Source organism: Canis aureus, chromosome 9 (genome assembly GCF_053574225.1).
Source record: "Canis aureus isolate CA01 chromosome 9, VMU_Caureus_v.1.0, whole genome shotgun sequence".
Classification (NCBI taxonomy): Eukaryota; Metazoa; Chordata; class Mammalia; order Carnivora; family Canidae; genus Canis; species Canis aureus.
In genome coordinates, this window is record NC_135619.1 from 72,531,701 (window position 1) to 72,559,260 (window position 27,560).

Sequence of the window (27,560 nt, forward strand, 5' to 3'; positions counted from 1 at the left end):
CTCTCTCTCTCTCTCTCTGTCTCCCATGAATAAATAAATAAAATCTTAAAAAATAAATAAAAATAAATAAAATAAAATCCTGTGGGATGTGGGGAAAGGAAACCCTCTCACGCTATTGGTGGGAATGCAAACTGGTAAAGCCACTATGGAAAACAGTATGGAGGTTCCTCAAAAAGTTAAAAATGGAAATAAGCTACAATCCAGCAACTGCACTACTAGGTATTTACTTAAAGAATTAATAAATATATATATTAATCAAAAAGAATGAAATCTTGTCATTTACAATGACATCGATAGAGCTAGAGAATATTATGCTAAGCAAAATAAATCAATCGGAGAAAGATAAATATATGATTTCATTCCAATTTGGAATTTAACAATCTAAAATGAGATAGGGAAAAAAAGAGAGACAAAGTGAGAAACAAACTCTTAATTATAGTGAACAAACTGAGGGTTACCAGAGGGAAGGTCAGGGGCAGGAATAGGGGAAACAATTGATGGGGATGAAGGGGTACACTTGTGATGAGCACTGGGTATTGTATGGAAGTGCCGAATCACTATATTGTACACCTGAAACTAACATTACACTGTATGTTAACTATACTGGAATTTAAATAAAAACTTAAAAAGATAAAAAAAATAAAAATGGAACAAACAAAGAAATTTGTGTTAGTCCTAGTCTGAAAATCTGTGGACTATTGCAAAAAGGACATAAGGTAGACTCTTTGGGAAATGAACTCAGGAATGAATAAGGAAATGTGTAAATGAGCAAAGATAAGGAAGACCACATGTGGACCAACTATGAAGTTATGTAATAAAATATTATAATTAGTGTATATTTGTACACCAGTTTCCAAAGATTCAATTAAAGCTCTGAACTCTACCATAAGGACAGGTATGGACAGATACACCTAAGAGTTCATGTTGCTGTTTTGATTGTTTGTGTGGTGGTTTTAGTGAAGAAGGACAAAAATAAAGGCTTACATAAAAAGCATAATTGTTTAAATATTGTCTTATTAAGAGTGGGCCAGACGTGAACCTATGAGGATGTGTCATATGACCAGAGTTACAATTAATATAACTGTATTCACTAGCTTAATTTAAAAAAAATCAGAAGAGGTTTTAGTAATCAGTTATGTCTCTGGGTCATGAGCATGGAGACTGGATATTTAGTATTCCTGTTCTGTGCCTTGGTTTTCATTGATACTGGCATATTGTCATAAGGGAATGAAGGAGTGCATTTCTGCATAGGTTAATTATTCAAAAGAAGGCTGAGCAAGGGCCAATGAGGAATATGTGTTATGAACCAAAGGTAATGATTACTCCTTTTATACCCAAATGTTGTCTGGATAAAGAAATAGAAATACCAATTTCTTCCACTTTGGGTAAAGCACACATTTTTTTTTTTTCGAGTTTTAACTTACATTCCAGTTAGTTAACATACAGTGTAATATTAGGTTCAGGTGAACATAGAAATTTGCATGGAGAAATTCTTTAGAAAAATAGGTAGGTAATTGATTTATTTTATGCCTAATTATATATATGAATAAATAAATGAATCAGTAGACATCAATCAGAAAAATTTGTGCTTCATTGGTGAGAATATGCCATAAAACAAAGATTTACATTTATCCAATTTTGTACAAGTGAGGTCCATTAATAGCAACCACTGAGTTGTTAAATTTATGGATAGGGAGTACATAGACAGATATTTATGGTAGATAATGGTTCTTCTTCTCATGTTGGTGTTCACTGTGTTGTTTAAGAAGAAAAATTAAGTAAGTCAATAAATGAGAGTGCGATTCATGGGTAATGATGACATTCTAAAAGGACCCTTGTTCATGATTGATCTGATACTACAAGACTAACCTCCACTTTAAAAATTCTAACTACAGGCTCTTTCTCTCTTTTGAAAGTCTGCATCTTCACCAAGTGAAAACGCCACAGATGATTTAATCATTCTCTAATGCTAAAGATCTTGCTTTTGACAAACCGTGTGGGTAAGGAGAGAAGAAATTGATGTAAGTAGCAGTTTATATTCTTGGGTTGTGAGTTTGGCTTTTGGGTGTTGCTTGAATTTTTCAAAGTAATGAATGGATATATTAATAAGTAAAGCCAAGTAACACTAGCAGAGACCTGAATTGGGATTTATGATTAATCTGATTTAGTACTACTGGAATTCAATAAAAAAAGATGCGAGGTGTTTCATTAATTTATGGGGCTGCTCCACATTGTGTTTTATTTTTGCATTGAACTATGTTTAAGTACATCTCCATTGATAAAGATTTAAGCTATGAATTCCTTGAGGCAGGAGCACACAGGAAGATGGACAAAATGGTTGGTATTCTGGATGTGGAGAAATATTAAAGGTCCTGTGGTTATTTCTTGAATCATCTTTAAATATAAAAGGGCCAGCATGGACCCATGAGATTGATATGAAGCAAGGATGTTGACTAATTTATATTGGCAAGGAGCATACATATGTATTGCAAAAAAGGTCCTTGTCTATTAACACTGCGGGAAATGGGCATGGAGCCAGTCCTCTCAACATTCAAGGATGTTGTTCTTGGGCTTTTTGATTTATGAGAATGGATTATATTATTATTAGTGAATCAATGAATAAAGGGATAAGCAGTGCATCAATAAAGGAAGAAAATGATGTTCAGTATAGATTAATGATGAGTATTCTGAGATGTATGAATCAAAGATTTTAATTAAACTCTGTGACTTTGATGTCCATTAGAAACAAGAAATCTGGTTATTTCTTCTGTGAGAGAGAGATTTGCAGCAAAAAGTTAGGAGGAGTCAATGATCTGGTTCCTGAGCTTTAGTTCATAATGTCTGTGAAATGTATCGTAAGTAATGCAGTGCGAGAATAAAGATGAGTAAGTGAATGATGACTAATTATTTGAGTTTGCAATGAAACAAGGATTATTATTATATTATCCCTTGAAACTCTGAGTTTCATCATAAGTAGATCAAGTTTATCTTACTTTTTTTCATAAAGAATATGTATCCTATTCTATGAAAGTCCATGTTGTTTCACATTTGCTGGTAGGTAGCTGGTTGTTGGTCCTGTTCTCAGAAATAAATCCTTTACATTAAAAACAATTGCTTAAATAGGTGCCTGATTGAAAAAAGCCCAGCATGGACTAATATTGAGAATTTGATAGTAGGTATGACCAAACAAATTCTGTTCATTATTATTTGAAAAAACAAAAAGGAATCTACCAAGTTATATCTGTGGACAATGAACATATGGACAGATACTAGTATTAGCCAATGTCCTTGCCCTAGCTTGCCTTCACTTTGAATGTATTGTTAAAAGTTAATGAACAAAGAGTTCATATATTGGTCAATTATTTAAAAGCAGGCAGAGGAGGAGGTGTCATGAAGTAAATTTAATGATTAAACCATTTTAGATGAAGAGGAAGAAATCTAGACTTATCCCACTTTGGACAAAGTGGATATCAGCAATTGCATGAACTAGTATTTCAATTTTGGAGTACTGATGGGTTTTACTTTTTTTCTTTAAAAATAAAAAAGAACAAATAATCGAAGTATTCTTTGAGTGATTAAATAAGAGAGAAACATGAATGAATCAATAAATGTATATAAATTAAAGTAAATCTTAGGCCAGTGCTTCATGGCACACTCTGAGCAATGCAGGAGTATGGAATCTTAAAGATTAATGACGCTGTCAGCCATGTGGTTAGGGAGTATACAGATGGCTAGTAGTACTAGTTACATTTAGCAACTAGTGGGTGGTGGATTTAACAGTGTTCACTATGTAAATTAAAAATTAAACAGTAAATAAGTCAATAAAAAATAGGGTCATTCTTGAGTCAATAATGAGAATGTGATTGGAATCAAGGTTTATTCATCCAGTACCTCATGATTTCAGTCCATTAAAAAAAATTGAGTCTTTTTTATAAAGAAGTCTGGTTCTTTTTAAAAAGTGTATTTTTAACTTACAGAATGAAAATGCTATTGCTGATTTAATTTTTCAATAGTAATAAAGATTCTAGTTTTTACCTTTGTGGGTAAGGAGCCTAGAGATTGTAGTAAATTATAGTTAGTATTCATGTCCTTGGTTTAGATGGTTTGTTCATTATGACATTATGTCAAAGGCATAAATACTTAATACCTAAATAAAATCAAAGGATGCCATGCAGAGACCCATAATAGGAAATTAACCAAATTTTACAATTCATCTAATTTAGTGCAATTAGGGTTTATTAAAACATGGAGGACTTTTATGCATTTTTAGGGCTTTTAATGTTCTAGTTTGCCATCATGGTTAATTTAAACATTTTTTCAATGATAAAGATCTAAGCCATTAACTCTTCATATGTCAGGGGGCAAATATGAAATGGGAAGGTAGTATCAGTATCCTCATTGTGAGATACGATAGTGGTTGGTTCATCATTGTATTATATTAGTTTTCTACTGCCGTGCAACAAATTTCCCTATAACTTAGTGGTTGTTAAAAAAATTAAAAAAAAGATTTTATTTATTTATTCATGAGAGACACACAGAAAGAGAGGCAGAGACATAGGCAGAGGGAGAAGTAGGCTCCATGCAGGATCTGAAGCGAGACTGGATCCTGGGACCCCGGGATCACGCCCTGAGCCAAAGGCAGACGCTCAACCCCTGAGCCACCCAGGTGTCCCTATAACTTAGTGGTTTCAAACAAGAATAAACATTTGTTATCTGACACAGTTTCTATGGGGCAGGAATCCAGGAGTGGATGGATGGGCAGTTTGGCCTAGGTTCTCTTGGGTGGTTGGAGTCAAGATGTCAGGTGGTAAAGTGCAGTCATTTGAAAGCTTGACTGGGCTGGAGGATCTGCTTCCATGGCTCACTTTCATGGTGCTGGTTGTTGGTGGGAGACCACAATCCCTTCCTAGACCTCTCCTCATGACTTCTTGAGTATCCTCACAACATGACAGCTGACTTCGCAAAGAATAGCCAATCCAATAGAGAGGAAGATGGAAGCCTCAATGTATTTATAACCTAGACTCAGGAGTCCTATACCTTCACTTCCACGGGATTCTATTGGTCATAGAGGCCAGGCATTATTTCAAATGGGAGAGATTACACAAGGCTGGAATGCCAGAAGCCATGAATCATTGGGGGCCATCTTGGAGGCTGGCTACCTTATGTACCATCTTTAAAACATGGGGTAACTAAATGAAAGAAGGGCAAGCACGGACAAAGTATAAATATGGGGTTGATGTGAAACAAGTAGTTTGACAGTCTGTGTGTATAATGCCAAGAATCGTTGTAAAAAAGTAGTTTCTTAGTTTTATGGAAAATAAGCCTACAGATATAATTTAGTAGTATTCTAGGGTCGTATTTTTGTTTTGTGATTCATGTGTATTGCCTTTCTTACTATTAGTAACTTAATGAGGGAACCAGTAAACAAAGGTATTAACGAGTAAAGGAAAGGGTACCATGTTTGGACCAATGATGAGTATCCTGGGGTGTCTGAATCAATGATTTTGATTAAACCCTATAACTCTGAGGTCAGAGACCTAGTTAATGCCTATATAGTAAATCCACCTACAGCAGAGGTTAGTAATATCCAGGATTTTGTTCTTAAGCTATGAAGGTTTATAGGTCTGGATTGTAACACTATAAGCAAATTAATAAATGAATAAATAAATATGTAAATGAACAAAGAGCTATATGTGGCCCAGTATGAGACTGTGTAATGTGCTTATTATTATTAATATTTTGTGAACCACTCAGTTCTAAAATAAATTGATTAAATCTCATATCTATCTGGGACAGGAACAGACACAGATGAGTACCAGGGAAGCAATGTGGTATTGTTCTGTATTGTCTTTAAGATGCTGGTTGCTTGTTGAAAATAAGAAAATATGATCTAGTTGGTTCTATCTGGGAGTAATGAGCATATGAACAGCTGTTAATTCCATTTAAATTTCTAATCCAGTTTGTATGTTTGTAGGTATCGATGATACTGTGAGTGAATGTATAAATACATTTATGTCTCAACCAATTATTTTGAAGAGGGTACAGCAGGATTTTCTCAACCTCTCATTACTGACATTTTGGGCTGGATAATTCATTGCTGGGAAGGCTGCCTGTACATTTTAGAATGTTTAGTAACTTCATGGCCTCTACTAGATGCCAGTATTGTCCACCCCCTTGCAGTTGTGACAATCAAAAATGTCTCTAGACATTGGTAAATGTCCTCTGGTAGCAGATTTTTTGCTTTAGTTTTAGTCTCTTTTTAAAAAAAATAAATCTAAAATCAATTTAATTAACATATAGTGTATTATGAGTTTCAGAGGTAGAACTTAGTGATTCATCAGTTGCTTATTACATCATGTGCCCTTCTTAATGCCCATCACCCAGTTACCCCCTCCCCACCCATGTCCCCTTCAGCAACCCTGAATTTGTTTCCTAGAGTTAAGCATCTCCTTTGGTTTGTCTCCCTCTTTTCATCTTATTTTACTTTTCCTGCCATTCACCTATGTTCATCTGTTTTGTTTCTTAAATTCCACGTGTGAGCGAAATCATGTGGTATTTGTCTTTCTCTGACTTTTTTTTGCTTGACATAACACCTTCTAGTTCTATCCACATTGTTACAAATGGCAAGATTTCATTATTTTTGATGGCTGAGTAATATTCCATTATAGATACACCACACACACACACACACACACACACACACACACACACACAGAGTCTCTCTCTCTATACCTTCTTTATCCATTCATCTGTGGATGGGCGTCTAGGCTCTTTCCATAGTTTAACTATTGTGGACATTGCTGCGATAAACATTGAGGTGCATGTATCCCTTCGAATCACTATGTTTGTATCCTTTGTATAAATATCTAGTAGTGCAATTGCTGGATCACAAGGTAGCTCTATTTTTAACTTTTTGAGGACCCCCCATACTGTTTTCCAAAGGAGCTGAACCTGTTTGGATTCCCACCAACAGTGTAAGAGGGTTCCCCTTTTTCTGCATCCTCACCAACATCTGTTGTTTCCTGAGTTGTTAATTTTAGCCATCCTGACCAGTGTGAGCTGGTACCTCATTGTGATTTTGATTTGGTCATGGCATGAGGCATTACAGAGAATATAAAATAAGGATTTATTTATTTATTTATTTATTTATTTTATTTATTTATTTTTAAAAAGATTTTATTTATTTATTCATGAGAGACACACAGAGAGAAGCAGAGGGAGAAAGAAGCAGGCTCCTAGCAGGGAGCCTGATGCAGGACTCAATCCCAGGACCCCTGGATCATGACCCCTGCCAAAGGCAGATGCTCAACTGTTGAGCCACTCAGGTGTCCCAATAAGGATTTAAATGTATCCAATTCTGCAAAAGTAACATCTGTTAAAATTACTTTTTATTCTGTTAAAACTATTAAAATATAAAGATTTTTGATAGATACTGTTTTTATTCTTTTTTTGATACTGTTTTTATTCTTATGAGGTTTATTGGACAATGGTTAGTACATTATTTAAAAGTGAAAGTAAATATTAGACTAAGAAGTGCCAAAGTTTATTACTATCTAGTTCTACATGATTAACATACATTAAAAAACCTAGGTTAATTCTACATTTTCCTTCACAGAATGACCATAAAACAGCAAACTTACTCATTTTCTATGAAACAACATCTTGACAGTTAGCTCTGTGTGTAAAGAACATAGAGACAAATGTAAGTAAGATTCAGAGTTCCCAACCTTGGTTGGGATGCTTTTGTTCACAAGTGTTCAGTGGTGTATTGAAAGAATCATTGTCTATAAAAGAAATAAAAATCTCCATATAAGGGCCAGTGATGGGAATATGTTATCAATCAAAAATTATTTTTAATCCAATTGGGCACAACTGAAGTGATTAAAAAAATAGTCATTTCATTCATTTTCAGAATTACCTAATATTACACTTTATTTTCCTCCACAGAGGACTCAAACATTTCCATATTGGTGTAGTACTGGCTGACAACTGTTTTGTGTGGCAGCCTGTAAGCAAATGGAAGACTTTGTTTTGAGATGTGATTAAGGTGGTGGTTTCATAACCTTCCATTGAACCATCTTTAAGACATGGGCAAATAAAATAAAATAAAGCCACAGAAGGACCCATGGTGAATGTGGTTTGGAATGAGGCATGGATAATAAGTGATCAGATGTATTCTCTGAGGTCCATTGTAAAAGGAGATCTAATCTATTTGCTCTTTAGGGAAAGAGCCACTAGTGGGAGGATAGTGTTCTTGGAATTTTATGATTGTATTGTTATTCATGGATCGATGGATGAATAAATAAATAAATAGATAAATAAATAAATAAATAAATAAATAAATAAATAAATAAGACATTAAGGAAGAAAAACGTGCCTGGACCAATGATGAGTACCATGGGGTATCTGAAACAGGAGTTTTGATTAAACCCATATGCAACTCTGAGGTCCATTACAGAGAGACACGTAGTTATTCCCTCTGTGGGAACGGAGCACATGGTGCCGTGTGCTTGGGCTATTGTGGTTCTTAGTGATGGACTGTATTTTATTCTAAAATTGACCCACAAATTAAAAAAATGCACTAATGAATGAAAAAAAGAGGACAAATTATACACTTATTATTAAGGAATGTAATGCAACATGGAGTCGTATTATTAAAATTTGTCTGAAACTCTTACTCCAATAAATTAATAGTAAATTAAAGGGCTATCTGGTTATTTGTACATAATACCCAGGAGTGTTTGTTGGTGGTGGGTTGTCAACTGATTCTTTTATTAAGGAAATGGCAACACATTTACTCTATAATAGTTAGTTAAATAACCACAGAATTGAGAGACAGGCAGAGACCAATGATGAGAATGATTTATATGACTACACTCATCATTAATCCAATCTTTTTAAACCAATTTTATTCAAACAATAAAAAAAGAGGCAAGTCTGTTATTGATGGTAATGGCTATGGTCAGACATAAATTTTGTTCACTATTCTTGTCTGGTGGATAAGATCACAGTTACTAGTGTCTTTGTATAAGAGAAAGTATAGTTTTATATATCAATCTATTTTTAAAAAGTAAGCAAATCATGGACCAATTAGGAACACATGTTTAAATATGAGGACTTTTGATTCATCTTAGTTTTCCAATGACAAATATTCTAGGAAATTTTAGGCTCTTCCGTTTTTTGAAAGATGCATCTGGACCTTTCCAAATTGTGGTATTTTGGTTCTGGGTTGATGTTTAACCTTTTCGAGTTTTCTTTAGAAAGATGGTATTGTTATTCCCTGAATAATAAAAACAACCAGTAAGTGAGTGAATCCATAAATCCATAAATCCATGTAGTGGAGGATTGGGAGATTGGATCAGAAAACTAAATTAAATACATTAAATTTAACACATAGAAGTCTAATAAAAAGGTGATGATAGCTCCCTCTAGGTAGGTAGCAAGTAAAGTCAGATGTCTCTATTTGGTAATTTTTATTTAATTTTGTGCTGAGCAAGAAATTCAATAGTATTCAAATTATTTAGTAAAAATTTTACTAAGTAAGAGAGTACCATCCTGGGAAAATGATAAGAATGTGATATGAAATAGAACTTCTGATTAACTGGTCCTTTCACTAGTTTCAGTTTAGGAAAGCGAACTCTGTTTTCACTGTTTTTACAAATTGACTTCCCTCCCCACTTTTTCCTTTGTTTATAGAGCTGATTTAATCATCCTATAATTGTGAGACCTGGCTGTTAATTCTGAGACTGAGAAGCATAAAAACTGATGTAAGTAAATATCAATGTTTGTGTTCTAAGATGGAGGTTATTTATGGAAGCCCACTAAATTATTTCAATAAAATAAATAGTTAAGTAATATATGAAATTAAAGAGTGTCAGTCCTGAGCTCCGTGATTGAAATGTGTCATGAATTAAAATTTGTATTTACTTTAATGCATCCCAACTAAGGACCACCACTAAGGTGAGGGGGAGGAGGCATTTCACATATTCTCAAAGCAGTGTATCCTCCCATTTAATACATTTTTCCACCTTTGCTTAATACATTCCTTTACTGATAAAAATTTCAGTTATTAACCCTTTGAGGCTAGAACATCTTGAAGGATGGCAGAGGTCAGTTTTGTCACTTGTGGGTTAAGATGATAGGTTTGTGGTTGTTGATGACACCAGCTTTAATGTATAGGCAAGTCAAGTGAAAAAAAAGCAGGTGGATGCCAGTCACAAGTAAGGGATTGATATGAAGCAAGCGTGCTGATTAATCCCTATGGCAAAACAGAAGTTCATTGTGAAAAGTGAGTGACTATTTGCTCTCCATAAAGGGGGCAATGAACAGATCTTGGTTGTCTTTCAGACTTTTGTTCTCAGTTTTGTGTCATTAAAGGTTATTGATTGTATAATTACTATTCATGAGTCCATGAATGAATGAATCCATTCAAGAAGGCCTAAGTGAATGAAGAACTAGCAAGCTGTGCCTGGATCAATGATGAGTATTGGTGGAGGTATCTGAATCAACACCTTTGATGAAGCCCTCTGTGTAACTCTGAGGTCCATTACAGAGCAGGAATTGGTCGATATTCTCTGTAGAAATTAGCTAATAGTAGAAGTTAGGAAAATTCAATAAACTTGCCCCAGGCTTTTGTGGTTCATGGATATGGATTGTATTATTTCAAGTGAATCAATGTGTGAATAAATAAAGAAATGAATACATGAAACACCAAAAGCCTCCTTGTGGGGCGATTAGCAGAGTGCAGTAAACACTATTAATATCAATACAATCCTGAAGGAAAATGGAAAGGCTTACTCTGTAATCCCCCTTTTTGTGGAACATATTAGTGTGTACAGCTAAGAGGCAGTGTTTCGAGTTTCTGTAGTTTGATGGGTTTTTTTAAACTACGGAAAAGGAAAGTGTTTTCATCAGTCAATAATCTGTTAGATAACCATCTCTTTAATAAGTGTTGATACAGGTAGATATTTGTAACCATTATAGATCTTAACTTTGGACTAGGTGATGAACTTAATAGTATTTATTATATTACTTATCACTAAGAATTCTGTCCTGGATTAATAAAGAATTGCATCTTTGAGCCAAAGTTCTTATTGGTATCTAGCTTTGTCCAACAGCCATTAAAAAATTCTAAATGTAGTCTAAATCTGCTTTTTCCTACCCAGAGTGAACAATAGCATGGCTGACTCAATCGTTTAGTAAGAATTATTGTAGTCAACCAGGAGCATGAAGACTAATATAAGTAAGTCCCTTAGTTCACATTCTTTGTTTGGATGGCTTGTTCATGGGTGCTATCTGAAGATACCAAAGTAAATAATTGTGTACTACACACACAAAATAAATAAAACACTCCAAGTGTGGACTGATATGGGAATGTGTTATAAACCAAAAACTACGTTTAATCTAAAGCAGTACAGTGGAGGTAATTTTAAAAGAAGATAGAAGTTAATTTATTTTCAGAGCAGTTTAGTATTCTTTATTTTTTTACCATGGTTGATTTAAGCATTCCCATATGGATAGAGGTAGCTGATAGCTCTTTGGGAGCAGCCCAGAGGTGATTGAAGATGGTGGTTTCATTATTTTTCATTGAACCATCTTTGACATATGGACAAATTAAATAAGAGAGGGCCACACAGGAAGCAGTGCTAAATGTGGGTTTGATACAAAGCAGGGAAGTTGACCCATCCACATATGCAGCTTTGAGTGTCTTTGTAAAAAATGAGTTTGTTAGCTTTATAGGAGAAAAGCCTAACATTCAAGGATCTTGTTTTTGGAATTTTGTGATTGTATTATTATTTGTGAATCAGAAAATTAATCAATAAACAAAAATTTCCTAGCATGGACCAATGATGAATGTCATGGGGTTTCTGAAACAAGAATTTTGATTAAACCCATCTGCAACTGAGGTCCATTACAAAGAAACACCTCATTATTCTCTTTGTGGGAAATGAGCCTACAGCATCTTATTCGTGGGCTTTTGTGGTTTGGGGTATGAATTGCATTATTATAATACAATTAGCCCATGAATAAAGAAATATATCAATGAATAAAGAATAAGAGAGATAAGGATGCACTACTTTTAAGGCATATAATGGAACGTGAGTAGTTATTAAAAACAATTTTGAGGTATTTATTCCCAATAAATTAATAGCCAAGGCTTTTATCACTTTGTTAAGGGGCATATGGTCAACTGTGCATAAGAGTCAGTGTTTTGTTTTATGTTGAGGCATATTGCCAATTGATCATTTTATTAAGGAAAGGGAAATACATTTACATAAGTAGTTGATTGAATAAACTATGTAATTGAGAGGGAGAGCATGGAGCAATGATGATAATGTTTTATACAACCACACTCATGATTAATGCAATCTCTTTATGCAGTTTTATGTAAGCAAACAGATATTAAAGAATCAGTTTGCTATTCTTTTGGGTAATGACATAAGGACAAATGTAAATATTATTCAAGGTACTTATCTGGTGTGGGTGGGCTGACATATATTGAAGTATAATTATAAGTGAGCAAATGCATTTGCATTTATATCAGTTTTTTAAAAATCCCACAATGCATGAAAGGAAAGCATGCAGTTGGATGTAAAGATCATGATGTTTTACACGACTGATATCCATAAGAAGACAAAAAGCTCTAGGCCTTTCTAATGATGCACGCAGACATTTGTAAATAATAAGTTTTTTGCTTCTGTTTTGATGGTTGTTTAATTTTTGGAATTCTTTTAGAAAAATGAAGGGATATCCTTATTATCCCATGAGTAATTAAACAGAACAATTAGTGAGTGAATAATAAATTTATTAAGTAGGGTCAAGCTTGGATCATTGGTGAGATTGTGTCCTGAATTGAATCTCCCAGGTATCCAATTCTGCACAAATAAAATTCAACAGAAAAGATGATCCTGGCTTTTATCTACATGGGTAGCAAGTCCAGACAGATATTCCTAATAATTATAATTATCTTCCTTCTTTTTAATGCTAAGTTCAGTGGTGTTCATTATATTATTTAAAATAAAAAATTGCACAGATTAGTAAATATAAAGTAGAGTTCTCTCTTCCGAATGTTTAAAAAGTATGCAAACTAAGTTTTATGGCTACTAGATTTTTGATCATTTAAAATAGTTAAATGTAGACTGATTCTTTTTAAAGCTTGCTTTTTACTCCTCAGAATGAGCACAATCTACTAGATTTGGTTTTTATCTCATGGTGAAGATCTTGCCTTTTATCTCTTTGGGTAAAGAGAGAGGAGATCAATGAAAGCAATAATTAGTGTTCATGTATTGCTTGGGGGCTTGGTCATGGGTACTCACTGAAATGTTTTGAAAGAATAAATGGCTGCATACATGAACAATTCAAAGATGGTCATGCATTGACCAATGATTAAAATATGTTATGAATTCAGAATTATGATTAATCCATTTCAGCATTACTGAATTTATTGGAATGAAAGATGAAAATCATTTCAATAATCTTTAAAACATTTTAATATTCCATTTTATTTTTGTTCCATGGTGGATTTAAGCACTTGTCCATTGGTTGACATCATTACAGACTATGAACTCATTGAAGAAACATAACATAAGAAAATGGGAAATTTTGCTTTTTCCTTAATCATGGCACACAGTGGTAGTTTACCATCTTTAAAACACGGATGTCGGGATCCCTGGGTGGCGCAGCGGTTTGGCGCCTGCCTTTGGCCCAGGGCGCGATCCTGGAGACTCGGGATCGAATCCCACATCGGGCTCCCGGTGCATGGAGCCTGCTTCTCCCTCTGCCTGTGTCTCTGCGCCTCTCTCTCTCTCTCTCTCTGTGACTATCATAAATAAATAAAAATTAAAAAAAAAATTAAAAAAAAATTAAAAAAAAAAAAAACACAGATGTCAAATGAAAGAGGCCCAAGCAGGGACCAATGACTAATGGAATTAAGATGATGCAAGGAAATGGATTAATTCATATTTACAATGCTGGGGTACATTGCACAGAGAGAGTCAGTTCTGTAGCTCTGTAGTAAGTCACTTTCTTGGACATACTCCTATTTTCAAGGGCCTTTGTTTTATTTTCCTAATTCGTGCATGTTGACTGAATTATTAATGAATCAGTGAATAAGTCAGAACAATATATTAAATGAAGGCACAGAATACCAAGTCTGGATCAATGATGAGTGTGCGTGGGGCATCTGAATAAAATTTTTGATTAAACCCAGTCTGTAACTCTGAGGTCCATTGCATCTATGGGAAATGTGCTTATGGATAAAATTAGAAATATTCAAGGACCATAGTCTTGATTTGTGCTGTTGTTATTGTTTTATTGTTCACAACTATGAATAAGTAAAGAAAGGGCTATACCTTATCTAATCATGAAAGGAGCTAATGAATCCAGGATTATTAATATATTTCTGGAATTTTGAATTAAAATAAAGTAGACTAAGGCTGCTCCTTCTTTGGGAACATATGATAGATATATGTGAACATCAATATTGTTTTGAGGTGGTAGTGAATTGATGGCATGTATTATTTTCAAAAAGGACAAAAAACTTACATAATTGCATAGTAATCAGCAATACTTAGTAGAATACATATACCAATAATAATCTAACAAATCATGATAAACCCATTAATATAAAATGATTTTTTAAAAGATTTTATTTATTCATTCATGAGAAACACAGAGAGCGGCAGAGACACAGGCAGAGGGAGAAACAGGCTCCATGCTGGGGGCCTGACGTGGGACTCGATCGGGGATCTGCAGGATCATGCCCTGGGCCAAAGGCAGTGCTAAATTGCTGAGCCACCCGGGCTGCCCAGTATAAAATGATTTTAATAAATAAAAATTTAATACAATCAGTGTTAAAAAATAAAGTAAATTATTAAATAATTATTGAAACTTAGGAAAGGCCGAAGCATGAACATTAGAAGAGTGAGTATAGTAATTATGTTCATTGACTTTTCTTTCAAAGAAAAATGTAAAAATAGGTAAATAACTAAAAATGAAAGAAAAATGTAAATGTATTTTGTTGATGATTTCTGAAAGTGAAAAGCCAATGGATACTTGTAGTATCACTCAGCCTTCTTGTGAAGTATCCTTAGAGCTCACCATTATTGATGCTATTATTATTAGTGAGTAAAAAAAATTTTATATTTCAATCCATTATTGAAAAGAATGTAAATCATGGGTCAGTGAGAAGCATGTATAATGTATGAAGGAGTGTGATTAACCCTGTTCTTTTTTTTAAATTTTAACTTTATTTTTTATTTATTTATTTTTTTGTATCTTTTTTTATTGGAGTTCAATTTGCCAACATGTAGTATAACATCCAGTGCTAAAAAAAAAAAAAAAAAAAAAAAATCCTGTTTGTGCTTTCAAAGTCCACTTAAATAAAAAAGATCTAGGCTCCTCCTTTGGGGAAGGGAATGGGAGAATACCCCCATTCTCTCTAGTACACCTTACTGTTAACATTTAAATTCAAATTAATTAAAAATAAAAGATCACTTCCTTAGTAACACTAGCCACATTTTAAGCCAAATGTGGCCAGTGGCTACCATATTGAATAGTGCTAATAGAGGATATTTCCATTACTGCAGAAAGTTCCATCAGTGCAAACAATGCTGAGATAGGAAGTTGCATGTAATAGTATTCAGTTTTGAGTAGTTGATAACCATTTTGTGTTTTCTGTAGAAAAAAAGAGCAGATAATTAAATTATCCTTAGAGTTGCTTAAAAAGTGAATAAATAAATGAGTCAACAAATCGATAAACACATGTATGAAAGTACAGTGTGGCTCATTGGTCAGGTTGTTTTATGAAATAAGAATTTAAATTCATTCCATTTTGCTAAAGTTTTCCCACTGAAATATTATCTGGACTTTTTACTTTTTGGTAGGTTATATAGTCAGATATCAATAATAGTTTTAGTTCTTTTTGTGTTGGGTGTGTAGATTATAAAGGTCTTCTTTATGTTATTTCACACTGAAAATTGAGTAATTCAGTAGATGAAAAGGATAGCACTGTTGTATTGATGAAAATGTGACACGGACCAATATTTATGATTAATCTAATGCAGAACTAACTTTTATTTAAAAATCTAAATTTATACTTTTCACTCTTTTAAAAATCTACTTTATCCTCCTGGATGAATACTCCACATTGGATTCAGCTATTATCCAATGAAGAAGATCTTGACTGTTACTTCTGTGGGTAAGAACCAATGTAACAGTCAGAGTTTGTCCTCATTTGTATGGTTTGTCCATGTGTGGTCACTAAAGTCATTGAATAGAACAAAAGCCTATATACACAAAAATAAAATCTAGGAACATCAAATATGGACCAATAGTGGGAATGTGTTTTGGGCCAAGAAGTAGAATTAACCCATTTCAGCACAACTGAGATGCATTTTGTTTTTGAGTGGAAGGCATTTAATTAATATTAATATTGATAATGATATTTCATATTATTTCTAAACCACAGTTGATTGAAGCATTTGCATTTTGATAGAGATCCAGGCTATTAACTGTTTAGAGGAAGGAGCTCTCAGAAGGTAGAGCATATTGCTTGTATTCTAGATGTGGGATGCCCTGTGGTTTTTCATTGTTGATTACACCATGATTAAAACTGGACAAATGAAATGAACATAGCTCAATCATGGAACATTTTTAATGATGGCATTGATATGAAACAAGGTTCCTGTGGAGACCTAGTATGAAAGCTTTGTGAGAAATCAGTCTAGAGACAGATCATAGTTGTATTGAGTATCTTGCTCTGGGAGTTGGTGATCCATGGGAAAATGAAGGTAGAAATGAATGAAGAAAAAGAGTGCCAAGTGTGGACCAATGATGAGATTGGAGGGTGTCTGAATCAAAAATTTTGATTAAAGCCATCTGTGACTCTGAGGTCCATAATTAAAAAGTGGCCTCATTTTTTCCTCTATGGAATTGAGCTTAGGGCAGAAGTTCAGAGTGTTCAAGTGTCTTGATTATGGGCATACACACTTTATGGATATAGATTGAATTCTTGTAAGTAAATTATGCAAGAATAAATTAAATAAATATTAAAAAGTAAAAATAAATCTGAGCATAGACAACTATGAGAGTATGTAATGAAATAGAGTTTATTATTATTATTATACATTTCTGTGGCACTGAATTCTAGTGAAATCTATTTCTAAAGGCTGTTTCCCCTTTTTGGAATGAATGGGTAGGCAGAAGTACATAAGACTCAGTATCATTGTTTGATATAGGTGGTTATTTGCTGGTTAGTTGTTTTTTATTTTGAAAAGAATAAATTGCATATATAAATAAGTCATTAAATACTTAATTGGAAAAAGAACGAGCATAGTTCATATTAGAATGTGCCTTAGGAACTGAGTTATTATTAATCTCCCTCTGTTTACTGAATTTTATTAAAAAGAAGGAGAAACAGCTCATTTTTAAAGCTTTATGGGTAATATAATAGGTATGGAGGCAAAATAATGTTATTCAGGTTTCCTGTCTAATATTAGTTAATTCCCAAATATTGATGAATTGTTACATTTGAGTAGATTAAGTCCTAATCACAGTTTTTAAAAGGGGGATATAAAACATGGCCTAGTAAAGAGCAAGAGTAAGGATTAATCTGTCTGTACTATTGGTCCTCTCTTCCTGGCTTGGGAATGGGTATATAGACACTTGCATATGAAGAGCATTTCTATTCTGAGTTGTTCATGGGTTTACCATTGTGTGTGTAAACGTGTGTGTGTATATTTAATATATTTAGTATGTTTAAATATGTGATCAAATATTCCATAAGTCACTCCATAAAAGAATAAATAAAACAGTGAACAGTTGAATTAATATATGAGGAGGGTCAAGCATAGATCTTGGTGAGAATATGCCATGAATCACAGATTTAAACTCATCTATTTCTACATAAATTGAATCCTTCAGAAAAAAAAAAGATTGTCTAGGCTCTTGCCTATGTGAGTAGGAGGTCTCTAGACAGATATGTGCAATGGTCAGAGTTTCTATTTTTGTGTGATGAACATTGTATTATTTAAAATTTATAGTCAAATAAATAAATAAGAAGTGATGTTCTTGGGTCAGTGATGAAAATGAGAAGTGAATCAAATTTCCTGATTAATCTTGTATCATACAACTATTGTCTTTTAAATCAATCTAAATCTGAACTGTTCATTCTTTTGAATATTGGCACTTGACTCCACAGAATGAAGACCATGGTTGATTTAATCCGTCTTTGCTGATGAAGATCTTGGCTGCTACCTTTGTGGGTAAGGAACCTAATGACTAAGGTAAATAATAGTCAAAAGATCTTGTCAACAGGGGTGAATTTTTCATTAGTGTTCACTGAATTACTTATATTAAGCTATACGTAGATCAATGATATGAATGTGCTGTGAAATAAAGATTATGCTTAATCCAATTCAGTACAATTGTGGTTAAAAATAAGATGGAAGGCATTTTATTCATTTTCAAAGTAGGTGAATAATCCATCTTATTTTTGTAGTGCATTTGACTTAAGCATTTATCCAGTAATAAAATCTAAGACTGTGCTGTTCACTGTGGTTGCTCCTAGCCACATGTGGCTGTTTAAATCTAAGATAATTAAAATTCACTGAATTTTAAATTCAGTTCTTCAGTTGCATTAGCCGCATTTCAAGTACTTAGTAGCTCCGTGTGGCTAGTGGTGACTGTGAGAGAGAGTGCAGTTATAGCACATCCATATTATGATGCAAAGAATTATTGGATAGCTTCTCACTGAAGGAGTACATAGAAAGATTGAAGATAGTTGGAATAGAATGCACATGAAGCTGGGATGTTAATTGATCGATACATACCTAGCTGAGGGCCCCTGCAAAAAAAAAAAAAGTCCTTTGGGAAAAGGTCCAGTTATGGGAAAAGAGCCTGTAAGTAGACTTTGGTCATATCCAAGGACCTTGTTCTTGGCTTTTTAAAAATTCATGGATATTGATTTTATTACTGTTTGTGGATCAGTGAATGGATCAATAAACAAAGGTATAAATGAAGAAAAAGATTGCTTAACCTGGATCAATGATGAGTACCCTGGGGTGTCTGAAATCAAGGATTTTGATTAAACCCTATGACTCTGAGGTCCATTACAAAAGATTCCTCTCTGTTGTCTCTATGGGAAATGAGCTTATTCTAGGAGTTAAAAATACTCAGGAGTTTGTTCTTGGGCTTTTGAGTATTGTATTTTCAGTAAATCAATGCATGAATAAATCAAGAAATAAATAAATGAATAAAGACAAAATGGGTTATTCTTGGTCCAAATAGGAGAGTATGTAATATAATATATGAATATAAAAATCATTGTTAATAAATTTCTGAAGCACTGAGTTCCAGTAAGGTAAATTGATTAAATCTGACCCTTTTGGGTAAAGATAATTTAGATAAATGGATGTAAGAACTCATGTTGTATTTCTGGGTTGGGTTGTTGGTTTTTTGTTTTACCCAGAGAAGAGCAAAACATTTACTTAAAATTAATTATTGATTAAGTAACTACATAATTGAGAGAGGGCTTACACATGGACTTATGTTGAGAATGTGTCATATGACCAGTTACAACTAATCCAGTGATCTTCACTATGTTTTAATTTAAAAAAAAGGAAAAATTATCTGATCTTTTTTCTGTGCCTAAGGAGCATATGGGCATGCATTAATATTGTCTTGTTTCTGTGGAGTCACACATATTAATATTATTATAAATATATAAAACAATAAGTTAACATTTTTTAAATGAATCATGGCATCTTTTCTTTTTTTTTAAGATTTTATTTATTTATTCATGAGGGACACACACACACACACACACACATACACACACAGGCAGAGGCACAGGCAGAGGGGGAAGCAGTTTCCCTGTGGAGAGCCCAACGTGGGACTCGATCCCAGGACCACTGGGATCACACCCTGAGCCAAAGGCAGACACTCAACCACTGAGCCACCCCGGCGTCCCTAAGTTAACATTGTAATCAATTATTTGGACCATGAGGAGCATGTGTTTTGAAACGAGGAGAGAGATTAATCAATCCAGTTCTACACAATTGCTTTCCGGATAAAATACTTATACTCTTAAGTTTTAGGAATGGTGAATATATACATATATTTTAAAGATTTTATTTTTTTATTCATGAGAGACATAGAGAGAGGCAGAGACATTGGCAGAGAGAGAAGCAGACTCCCTGCGGGGAGCCTGATGTGGGACTCCATCCCAGGACCCCAGGATCATGCCCTGAGCCTAAGGCAGACGCTCAACCACTGAGCAACCCAGGTGCCCCAGTGAATATATTTAGATAGGATTTCTTTTTTCTGGCTTGGTGCAATTTCTTTTAAAAAGCCTAAGATAAATGACTCCATACATAACTATGTTCCTACATAAATATATAAAGATGGGACAAGGATGCACAATTGTTGAGAATGTCCTAGAATCTAGGATTCAGATTAATCTAGTTCTTTCATTTCTTTCTTTTTTTTAAAGATTTCATTTATTTATGAGAGAGAGAGAGAGAGAGAGAGAGAGAGAGAGAGAGATGCTAGAAGCATGATGGGGACTCAATTCTGGGTCTCCAGGATCACGCCCTGGGTTGAAGGTGGCACTAAACCACTGAGCCACCCAGGCTGCCCCAACCAAGTTCTTTCTAAGCAAGATTCATTTAGCAAAAAGATAGAGCTCTCACTTGGCTCAGTAGAGGACACAGAAACAGATATGAGTAGTAGTCATGGGTCTTATTCTTTTATTTGGTGTTGATTTCAGAGAAGTTCATTATGTCAGTTAAGTGTATTGCTTGGATCAATCAAGAAATAAATATGCTTTTCTGAGTTTTAATACATAATAAGCACTAAAGTTTATTTGTAATCATTTATTGTTGACTTGAACTAAAATATCTGAATCTAGGCTCTTCTATATCTGTCATCTGTATCATTGAATCTCTGTGTTTTTATATTTGCTTTATACTCTACAGGATGGATGCATGATGAATCAATTATGGAGTGTAGAAACTTATGTAAGTAACAGTCGAGATAATTGCTTCTGGTTTGGCGGTCATGGGTGTTAACTCCATTATTGAAAGGGAATAAATGGCTGCATATACAAATAAAATGAATGAAGGTCATGTGTGGGCCAGTACAGCACATCTGTGGTCAATTAAGGAGAAAAAAACAGGACCATTTTATTCATTTTCACAGTTAGTTATTCAATTAATTAATGTAAAATGAATTATTCAATTTTAATTTTGAGTCACAGTTGATTTAAACCTCCCTTTATTTATGGAGACATAGTTTGGTCACATTCAAATAGTAAAATGGGGTTAATATGAAGTATTATATTAGTCTATATAGTATGGAAAATTAATGAAAGATATATGTTAGTGGGATATAATTCTATACAGAAATGTTAGAGATATTCAAGGATCTTGTCTCAAGTTTTCATGACCTTTATGAATTTTGTTATCATTAGGAAATTGATCAATTAAGCATTAAAACATGTGCACATGATTGAAGATAATAAGGGCCAATCCTGGACCAATGATGATGACTGGTGGAGTATGAGTCATGGATGATGAATACTATGTAACTGGAACTCTGAGGTCCAACACAATAGGAAACAGTCTATACCTTCTGCTGTAAATGATACAATGGACAGATGCTAGGAATATATAAGGATATCCTTAATTTTTGTGTTCATGGAATTTGATTCTGTTATTGTAAATAGATCACCAAAAGAATCAAACAAATACATAAATAAAACAGGAAAGTGAAGTATTATCCAATTATGAAAATATATGATGAGTCCAGAAATGTTATTACTAAATATTAAAAAACACTGAGTTCTATTAGGAAATAAATGTCCTAAAGATATTCTCTCTTTGGCTCAGGTTGATATGTACAGCGTAAATCATAGCCCATTTTCTTCTTTGACTAGGGCCTTGTTCAATGTTGTTTGTTACCTCAAGGAAAAAAACATAACAATTTAATACATACCTAAATGACAAATAAAATGAAAGGAGGCATGCAAGGATAAATGGAGAGAATATTTCAAATCCTTTTTATTATCTGTTTTTCTACTCTCAGAATGGATGCTCCCGGCCAATTTAAGCATCTCCATGATCATGAGCTCTCTGGTTCCCTAGGAGCATAGAGACCAATGTGAGTATGGTCAAAGTCTTTGTCTTGGTTTGGATCGTTGTTAAAGGATCCAAAAGGGCCAACCATGGCCCCATGATAAATACGGCATTGCTGTGAACACTGTTGTTGATGATTGCAAAATTAAGAATGATTAATGAGAGATATAATCAAGGTAGCAAATGATCCTATAGATAGCTATTACAGATACTTAAAAATCTTGTTCTTAAGTTTTTGTGATTCAGAGTTAAGTTACTAATGAAATGAGGAATTAACCAACAAACAAATGTAGAAATTAATGGAGGAGAAGAGGGCCAGTTCTGGACCAATGATGACAAAGGGTGGCGTATGAGTCATGGATGATGAATATTACGTGTCTGAAACTCTGAGGTCCGACAAATAAGAAATCTAGTGCGTTCCTTATGTTGGAAATAATCCTATGGACAGATGTTAGGAATACATAAGGATTTTGTTCTTTCACTATGTATACCTGGTTTTGATTTCATATTTATAAATGGATCAATGATAGAACCATAAACAAATATATAAATCAGTAAATATAAAAAGATGAAGTATTGTTAAACTAAAAAAAGTAGTGAGGCAAGAAATACTATTAATATTAATTGAAATCATAGAAGTCCATTAAGAATTAAATGGACCAACTGTGTTACCTCTGAGCAGGCATCATATAGGCATTGATTAATAATAGTCACTTTTGTTGTCACAGACCAGTCTCATGGGCAAGGTTGTTCATTTTGTTAGGAGGAAAATATGTAAATATTATGAAAAATTAATAAACAATCAAATGGCTGAGTAAATTAAATGTGAAAGCAAGGCTAAAGGGAGAGAATATCTCAGTCTTTTAAACCATCTCTTCTGCTTTATACTCCTCAGAATGGACACACTTGAGATGATTCTCTGTGGTTGGCTCCATTGTTAGGAACAGAGACATGAATGTGAGTAATAGTTACAGTGCTCTTAGTTTGAATGGTTATTTTTTAAAAAGAATATTCACTGTTTTAATAAGATATATTTTGTATAAGCAAAGAAGGCCAACTATGGCCCAGTGATAAATTATTATATGAAACATTGAGGATAATTAATATAAGAAATATACTGATTTGGTAAATGATTGTATAGGGATATTTAGGGTCCTTATTCTTGTTTTTTTTTATTCATAGGTATTTGTTTTATTATTACCAGGGAATTGGTAAATTAATTCATAAATAAATATTGATGAAAACGAAAAAGAGGCCCAGGCTTGGATCGATGATGATGGCTGGTGGCGTATGAATCATGCATAATGAATGATACGTGTCTGGAACTCTGAGGTCCAACAAAGAAAATCTGGTCTACTGCCTCTATTGGAAATGGCCCTATAAACAGATGTTAAGAATATATAAGGACCATGTTCTTGGTCTTTTTGTTCATGGATTTTGATTCTATTATTATAATTGGATATATTAAAATTATAAACAATTGATCAATAAATATAAATAAGTAAAATATTGTTCCATTATGAAAATGTGTCACAACATAAGAGAATCTATTAATATGTATTAAAAACACTGAGCCGATTAAGAAAGACATGGTTCAATGGTGTGACTTCTTCGGCTAATGTTGAATCATTGTTCCTATTCTGGCTCAGTGACAAATTTGATGTTTATTTTCTTAAAAAAATATTAATAAATGTTATCCCAAAATAATAAATGCCTAAATTACTCACTAAATAAAAGTTGAAATGGATTAATGGAGAGATAATGTCTCTCTCTCTCTTTTTTTTTCTATCTACTCTGCTCTGTACTTCTCAGAGTGGTCACACAAGCTGATTAAAGCACCTTTCATTATTATGAGCTCTATAGGATATGGAGACCAGCGTGAGTATAAAGTTCTTATCTTATTTTTGGTAGTTGGCTTAGGATGTTAATTGTAATATTAAGAAATATTTAAATATAATAAAAAAGGCCAACCACAGCCCCATGATAAATAGAGAATTGACATGAAACATTATATTGATTAACTGGTATTTGCAAAATTGTAGATGATTAATGAAATACATATTCAAGGAGGCAATGATTCCATGGTCAGATGTTAGGGATTCTTAAGGGTCTTATTTTTAAGTATTTTTGCTTCATAGATGTTTATTTTATAGTCATTGATTTATTGATATGTTGATCAGTAAAGAAATGTACAAGGAAAAGGGCCAGTGCTGGACTGATGATGACGGCTGGTGGCGTATGAGTCATGGATGATGAATACTACGTGTCGGGAACTCTGAGGTCCAACACAACAAGAAATCTAGTCTTTTTTCTCTGTTGGAAATGACTATATTGATAGATATTAGTAATGTACAAGGATCATGTTCTTGGTCTTTGTGTTCATGGATTTTGATTCTTTTAGTATAAACAGAGAAGTGAAAGAATCAATAATTCAATCTAAATAAACATGAATAAGTGGATTGTAAATTATGAAAATTAATAAATACCTAAGTGGCTGAGTAAATGAAATGTGGAAAGCAAAACCAATGAAGAAAAGGCCTAATTTTTTTTTATATCACCTGTAATGTGCATTTCTCAGAATGGATCCATTGGACCTGATTCTTCCATGGTCACAAGATGTCTGCTTGTCTCTATGTGTTTGGTACATAGAAAGAAGGGTGAGTTTTTATGGGTATATACTCTGGATTTGAAAAGTATGAAATATAATAAAGCCTCCATGGTCCACTGATAAATATGGAATTATATTTTTTTAAAATTTTTATTTATTTATTTGATAGTCACAGAGAGAGAGAGAGAGAGAGAGAGAGAGGCAGAGACAGGCAGAGGGAGAAGCAGGCTCCATGCACTGGGAGCCCAATGTGGGATTCGATCCCAGGTCTCCAGGATCGCGCCCTGGGCCAAAGGCAGGCGCCAAACTGCTGCGCCACCCGGGGATCCCCAATAAATATGGAATTAATATTACATTGCATTACATTGATTAGTCCCTCTATGAAACTCTGAGGATGATTAATCAAGGAAATATATTGATGTAGTAAATGATTCTATGGACAGATAGGGATTTTTTAAGGCCTCTGTTCTAGGTTGTTGTTGTTGGATTCATTTTCTTTTTTACTTCATAGGTATTTATTTTATTACTATCAGATAAATTGATTAATTGATTAATTAATAAACAAAGGTAGATGACAGCGGGGAAAACAAAGGCCAAGGGTGGTCCAATGATGGTGGCTGATGGCGTATGAGTCATGATTAATGAGTATGCGTCTGGAACTCTGAGGTCCAGCAAAAAAAGAAATCTAGTTTATTGCCTATGTTGGAAATGATCCTATAGACAGATTTAGGATTTCACAAGGATCTGGTTCTACAGTCTTTGCATTAATGAATTTTGATCCTATTGCAGTAGGTGAATCAATAGAAGAAAAAATGTAGTAAGGCAAGAGTGAGAGAGAAATAGTTTGCAGGTAATACCTCTAGATAAGAATGTTATAGGTAATATAAACAATGGCCAATATTCTTGTTCTGAGTTAGTGGAAAGTTCAATGTTTGTTTTCCTTAAGAAAAAGTTAAATGCATATTACCCCAAATTAATATGCAGTTTAATTACTGAGTAATGAAATGTAGTGCAAGGATCAATAGAGGAAATATCTCAATCATGTTATTGTCTACTCTGCTTTCTACTTTTTAGAATGCACACACTCAAGGTGGTTTAAGTAGTATGCCTCGACCAATGATCTCTGCATTTGCCTGTAGGAACATGGATACCAACGTGAGTCATAGTCAACATTTTCATCTCACTTTGGGTGGTTTCTTTAGGGGATTCTCTGTAATATTTGAAACAAGTATTCAGTGTAAGAGGAAAGACCAACCATGATCCAGTCATGAAATTGGAAATGTATGAAACATGATGTTGATTAATCTACTTATACAACAATGAAGATGATTAATGGAAGGTATTTCAATGATGCAATGATTCTAAAGAAAAATGATAGGGTTACTGAAGGCCCTTGTCCTTGGGCTTTTGTGAGTCATAGATATTTATTTAATCACCAAAGTGAATTGATGAATTGATCCTTAAAAAATGCATAGGAGAATAAAGAAAAGGAGGCTTGTGCATGGACCAATGATGACAGCTGGTGGCGTATGAGTCATATACGATGAATGCTACGTGTCTGGAAGTCTGAGGTCCAACGCAATGTTCCTGTGGATCGGTGTTAGGAAAATACAAGAATATTGTTATAGTAATCATGGATTCATGAATTTCTATGTTATTCATATAAATGAATGGGTCACTTCTAGAACCAATAAATAAACATGTAAGTAAATAGAACCATGGAAGAAGCCTTGTCAATTATGTATATATATATATATGCAGTGGAGCAAGAACTACTATTAATATAAACTGAAGAAACCAATGCAGGTTAAGAGATAAAATGGACCAAGGGTGTTCCCTCTTTATCTAAGGATCATAATGTTACATTTATATTTATGCTAATATATGTGTAGAAATTATGAAAAATAAAAGGTACCTTTATGATTGAATAAATGAAATGAGTAAAACAAGGATCCATTTAAAGAAGACTTCAATTTTTTTTATTACCTGCTCTGCTCTGTACTCCTCAGAATGGGTGCACAACTCCAGTGAGCTGAAGCATCTCCTGCGGTCACAAGCTCTATGTTGCAGAGACGAATGTGAGTAATAGTTGTGTGTCTGCATTTGCAAATTTATTGTTTCAAGTATTCACTGTATTATCAAAAGTATGAAATATAATAAGAAATGTCAACCATCAGGAATGATATATATGGGATTGGTCTGCTGCATTGTATTAATCCATATATAGAACTTTGATGATAATTAGTGAAAGAGATATATCAATGTGGTAGATGATCCTATAGGCAGATATAGAATATTCTTATTCTTGGGTTTTTGTGAATCATAGAATTTTAGGAATTGATATTAGTGAATTCATGAATTGGTCAGTGAACTTATGCAGTTAAGAATGAAAAGAGGCTCAGGTTTGGACCAATGATGATAGTTGGTGGCGTATGAGTCATGGATGATGAATATTATGTGTCTGAAACCCTGAGGTCCAATAAAAAAAGAAAGCTGATCTGTTGCCTCTGTTTGACATGGTATTTTAGACAAATATTAGGAATATAGAATAATAATTTTCTTGCTTTGTGTTTATGAGTTTTGGTTTTACTGTTAAAAATGGCCCAAAGAGACAATAAGTGTACAGTTACAAATAAGATAAAGAGAGTGAAACATGTTTGCTCTTAGTATATGTGGTGAGGGGATAAAAGCTATTAATATATATTTAAAATGCTACAGTTCATTAAGAAATGTAAATGTTTCACGTGTCTTACTCTTTGGCCAAGGATGATTATATAGACAATGAATATAAAAATTCTTATTTTATGTTAGTGTTAGGT

General features: G+C 33.7%; 1 long non-coding RNA gene, 13 other non-coding genes and 2 pseudogenes across 32 annotated transcripts in view; all 16 read left to right on the top strand.

The window, feature by feature from the left end:
* LOC144321158 (uncharacterized) overlaps nt 1-27,560 on the top strand; it is a 107,062-nt gene that overhangs the window by 33,077 nt on the left and 46,425 nt on the right. For 15 of the 19 annotated variants that reach the window (XR_013386901.1, XR_013386902.1, XR_013386903.1 and 12 more), the window contains 13 exons: nt 1,917-2,021; nt 7,616-7,702; nt 9,697-9,767; nt 11,166-11,242; nt 16,158-16,198; nt 18,200-18,263; nt 20,976-21,017; nt 22,084-22,158; nt 23,029-23,090; nt 23,946-24,011; nt 24,712-24,790; nt 25,816-25,896; nt 26,751-26,819. This is a non-coding gene — a long non-coding RNA (uncharacterized LOC144321158). Of the gene's footprint in view, nt 1-1,916; nt 2,022-7,615; nt 7,703-9,696; nt 9,768-11,165; nt 11,243-16,157; nt 16,199-18,199; nt 18,285-20,975; nt 21,018-22,083; nt 22,159-23,028; nt 23,091-23,945; nt 24,012-24,711; nt 24,791-25,815; nt 25,897-26,750; nt 26,820-27,560 lie in introns of all 19 variants that reach the window. The other 4 variants (XR_013386912.1, XR_013386916.1, XR_013386917.1 and 1 more) reach the window with 4 other exon arrangements.
* On the top strand, nt 2,669-2,740 carry LOC144321458 (small nucleolar RNA SNORD113/SNORD114 family). Its single transcript, XR_013387115.1, has one exon. It is a non-coding gene; the product is annotated as a small nucleolar RNA SNORD113/SNORD114 family (small nucleolar RNA).
* LOC144321446 (small nucleolar RNA SNORD113/SNORD114 family) lies at nt 5,463-5,534 on the top strand. The gene has a single exon (XR_013387105.1). It is a non-coding gene; the product is annotated as a small nucleolar RNA SNORD113/SNORD114 family (small nucleolar RNA).
* On the top strand, nt 8,379-8,453 carry LOC144321440 (small nucleolar RNA SNORD113/SNORD114 family). Its single transcript, XR_013387100.1, has one exon. It is a non-coding gene; the product is annotated as a small nucleolar RNA SNORD113/SNORD114 family (small nucleolar RNA).
* On the top strand, nt 10,470-10,547 carry LOC144321441 (small nucleolar RNA SNORD113/SNORD114 family; annotated as a pseudogene).
* LOC144321453 (small nucleolar RNA SNORD113/SNORD114 family) lies at nt 11,840-11,912 on the top strand. Its single transcript, XR_013387110.1, has one exon. It is a non-coding gene; the product is annotated as a small nucleolar RNA SNORD113/SNORD114 family (small nucleolar RNA).
* LOC144321443 (small nucleolar RNA SNORD113/SNORD114 family) lies at nt 14,154-14,229 on the top strand (annotated as a pseudogene).
* On the top strand, nt 16,824-16,897 carry LOC144321434 (small nucleolar RNA SNORD113/SNORD114 family). Its single transcript, XR_013387094.1, has one exon. It is a non-coding gene; the product is annotated as a small nucleolar RNA SNORD113/SNORD114 family (small nucleolar RNA).
* On the top strand, nt 19,038-19,110 carry LOC144321445 (small nucleolar RNA SNORD113/SNORD114 family). Its single transcript, XR_013387104.1, has one exon. It is a non-coding gene; the product is annotated as a small nucleolar RNA SNORD113/SNORD114 family (small nucleolar RNA).
* LOC144321405 (small nucleolar RNA SNORD113/SNORD114 family) lies at nt 21,531-21,605 on the top strand. The gene has a single exon (XR_013387066.1). It is a non-coding gene; the product is annotated as a small nucleolar RNA SNORD113/SNORD114 family (small nucleolar RNA).
* LOC144321409 (small nucleolar RNA SNORD113/SNORD114 family) lies at nt 22,456-22,530 on the top strand. Its single transcript, XR_013387070.1, has one exon. It is a non-coding gene; the product is annotated as a small nucleolar RNA SNORD113/SNORD114 family (small nucleolar RNA).
* On the top strand, nt 23,397-23,471 carry LOC144321416 (small nucleolar RNA SNORD113/SNORD114 family). Its single transcript, XR_013387077.1, has one exon. It is a non-coding gene; the product is annotated as a small nucleolar RNA SNORD113/SNORD114 family (small nucleolar RNA).
* Nucleotides 24,345-24,419, top strand: LOC144321413 (small nucleolar RNA SNORD113/SNORD114 family). The gene has a single exon (XR_013387074.1). It is a non-coding gene; the product is annotated as a small nucleolar RNA SNORD113/SNORD114 family (small nucleolar RNA).
* On the top strand, nt 25,342-25,413 carry LOC144321435 (small nucleolar RNA SNORD113/SNORD114 family). Its single transcript, XR_013387095.1, has one exon. It is a non-coding gene; the product is annotated as a small nucleolar RNA SNORD113/SNORD114 family (small nucleolar RNA).
* LOC144321401 (small nucleolar RNA SNORD113/SNORD114 family) lies at nt 26,244-26,318 on the top strand. The gene has a single exon (XR_013387063.1). It is a non-coding gene; the product is annotated as a small nucleolar RNA SNORD113/SNORD114 family (small nucleolar RNA).
* On the top strand, nt 27,147-27,221 carry LOC144321415 (small nucleolar RNA SNORD113/SNORD114 family). The gene has a single exon (XR_013387076.1). It is a non-coding gene; the product is annotated as a small nucleolar RNA SNORD113/SNORD114 family (small nucleolar RNA).